We start from the raw sequence: 3,323 nt of genomic DNA on the forward strand, positions 1-3,323 counted from the left end.
TGGGAGTTGGGGGATGGGGAGTTGGGGGTGTGGGGGATGGTGGTGTGGGGGATGGGGGTGTTAGGGTGATGTAGGCTGTTGAAGAACCATGAGCAGGGTGGGCCCCAGCCCTTGTCCAACTGATCAGTCACTAATTTCAAAGGATCCTCTAATAGGTGTTAGGCCTCTAATTTACATATTCAAGGGGCCTAACACCCTGATGCAGCGAATTTAACAAAGGACCAGTGTCTGCCTGGCCATAGGTCATCCTGAACAATTACTATAAAGCATCCTTTTTATCCTCAAAAGATGGGTACAAGTCATACCAGTTTTACCTTATCCACTGAAAACACTAGTCATAGACTGGAAGCACTTTGCAAGTCATGAAGACTTCACATGCAGTAGGTTAAAAACCAATGCGAAATCAAAAGTGTCCTCTCAGAATATATTTCTGAAAATGATTTTATTTTTTTTATTCATTCACGGGATGTGGGCTTCGCTGGCTAGGCCAGCATTTATTGCCCATTGCTAATTGCCCTTGAGAAGGTGGTGGTGAGCTTGACCTTCTTGAACCACTGCAATCCATGTGGTGTAGGTACACCCACAGTGCTGTAAGGGAGGGAGTTCCAGGATCTTGACCTGTGAAGGATATCCATTAGAAGAAATATTTAATATAGAAGTGTTTAAATACAAGTTTGATTTGTATGCACTTGTTTATAGTCATGTTAGAATTTTGTTATTGATTGTTATCCCTGTCATCAACATGCTCATAATTGATTAATCTGGTCTGCTGACTGGCTATCCTGATTCTTAAGAGTGCAATTAAGTGACCCCTCTTGTCTTTCTTCTTTCTAGCTGTGAAGTATAGGACCTGAACCCATACTTAACCTTCCACCTGGCCTCACTTATCAGGAGAATAATTGTGAAGGTATTACAAACAGACAAAAGAGAAACTTAAAATGAACAGCCCCTTTAGTCACTCGAGAAATATTTTCAGTGATGTGGAAAACCCACACCTAGCAAATCTCACTAGCCTCGTGACCAAAGGAGCTTTCTCCTACAACAGCACCATAAATTGTCTGTTTTTTTTTTTGCATTTCTCTTTTGTGTTTGTGATTGCTTTTGGCATTATTTACTGAAAAGAACGCTGTTGCTATACCAGAGAGGGAAGAAAAGGTTGCGTTTTTAAATGCCATTTCTGTAGGTGAGGTTAGAAGTATAAAAATCAATTTATCATAGTGTAAAGCGACATAATGTAACTGTAGGTGACACCATAATGCGGCTGTTTTATCTCAACTGTCAAAGCTTTGTCAGATAGTTGTATATCACATCTGATCCAAGTACTGTATTCTTGATTAGAAAGTACTTGAATGTTGGTGGGTTATCTATCAACTGCACGTTACACATCATCTGGCTGGGAAAGAAGCTGGAGTTGTATTAACCATTTAAGCGTTCTCGGGTTATATTTTTAATATAAGTTCCATGAAAGGAACTTATAATTGAATCAGTTCATCAGCTTGAAGGTATAACAGTTCACAGCTCAGGATACCTGCGTGGTTTGGGAGCTCAAGTCCTTGCTGATACGTGTAAGGCAAGACATGTGGATTTGTGGAAAAAGTTCAGGCGGAATGTCTAGCAGGTACGGTGTCACCCGAGGAAGGGGGCAGTATATGAACTAAGATTTCGCACATATTGGCCAGACTTTTTCACTCAGCGTGCGGGCACACGCCCGAACATAAAATAGCACACGATGACGTCGGGTGAGAGTCCTGATGTCATCGCATGCTTGTGCGATATTTTGCTCGGTAGTCACATGCAGGAGCTGCACCTGCCATTAAATAAGAGGCCAGTTAAGGCCATTAAAAAGTCAATTGACGTCAATTTTTCATTGTCCGTGCAATTTCACATTCGTCGCACAGGCAAAACAGGCAGGCGGACGGCTGACAATTTCACAAACCTCATCCATGGGCAGGATAAAAAGGTTCAGCAGTTTTGCCAATGTGGGTAGTGAGGAGTTTGGTAGATAGTTTGCTATTGGTGGCTTATATGGCAGCTTCATCTCTGTCCGGGGCTTCATTCTTAGCATTTCCAGGCTTCATTTCAGGATTTATTGGTGTCTGCAAGGCCTGCGGAGGATTCAGACCATGTGGACCCTTCCAGGTAGCAGAAAGCCCTCTATTACCCTGGTAATGGGGACTGTGGCCTCCACTGCTGGCACCTCCTCTGAGGAGGAACAGAGGGGAGGAAGGGAGAGGAGGCCAGGTGTCCCAGAGCAGCTTCTGGAGGAGGGACCTGTGGGAGGAGAGGCATAGGCACAAGGGGCGCAGGGCCAGCAGGAAGTCCAAGGTGGAAGGGGCTGCAGAAGACGCCACTATCCTGCTGCCAGGGTTTACAGGCGGTGATGCAGCTGCCTCAATATGACTGAGGTGCAATGTCGAAGTAGGCTCCACCTCTCAAGGGAGACCACGACCTCCGTCTGTCAGCGGATTGGGCCTGAGATCAGCTCCAAATGTGTGATTTTTCTTTCTACCAGAGCAGGGCAACAAAAAATTAATTTAAACTTTGAATGCTCCTCTCCACAGAAAGCTTTAGTAGAAGGTGACATATTTATACAATCTGAAGAGAAACCAGAGAGTGACACCCCATGCCAGTGGCTCTGAAGGTCACAGTGGCCCTCAACTTCTATGCCTCCAGCTCTTTCCAGGGGTCAGTGGGGGATCTGTGTGGAGTCTCCCAATCAGCTGTCCACAGTTGCATCAAGCTGGTGACAGAAGCTCTGTTCAGGCGGGTACTGACCTTTATTCTTTACTGTACGGACAAAGCCGGCCAGGCTGAGCGAGCCAGAGGCTTTTCAGCGATTGCTGGGTTCCCCCGCATCCAGGGTGCAAGTGACCATACATATGTGGCCATCAAGGTGCTAGCGAGTCAGCCGGGTGCCTTCGTCAACAGGAAGGGATTCCACTCCATGATTAGTCCACTCTCTACCTGCAGCACCATTGCAGCCTGGCCAACCCCAGCTGAGGAACACCTCGAGGGCACACCTCAGTCATGGTCCTCGAACCACAAGGCCCTCAGTCCAAGCAGCCAGGGCTCACCCCCTCGGCCAGCTCCGGTGTCATTGACAGTTGGCACTCAGACTCTAGTGCCCCTGAGGTCCACGGGGGGGATGGGGATGGCCACACCTTAACACTTCTGCATACTGACCCATGCCAACATGGTACTCATCCTTTCTGAGCGCAGCAGGTCATTGATCCTCTTCCGGCACTGCACCCATGTGCACCGCACGACGTCATGGCTGCAACCAGCACCGCAACATCCTCCCATACCCTCTTTGTGAGGTATGG

At 47.2% G+C, this 3,323-nt stretch overlaps 1 non-coding gene across 1 annotated transcript; it reads right to left on the reverse strand.

Annotated features, from left to right (window-relative positions):
* Nucleotides 1-2,502: 2,502 nt before the first annotated feature.
* Nucleotides 2,503-2,615, reverse strand: LOC144671899 (U5 spliceosomal RNA). Its single transcript, XR_013574040.1, has one exon. It is a non-coding gene; the product is annotated as a U5 spliceosomal RNA (small nuclear RNA).
* Between the last annotated feature and the right edge of the window lie 708 nt (nt 2,616-3,323).

The sequence above is a fragment of the Cetorhinus maximus genome, chromosome 2 (assembly GCF_964194155.1).
Source record: "Cetorhinus maximus chromosome 2, sCetMax3.hap1.1, whole genome shotgun sequence".
Classification (NCBI taxonomy): Eukaryota; Metazoa; Chordata; class Chondrichthyes; order Lamniformes; family Cetorhinidae; genus Cetorhinus; species Cetorhinus maximus.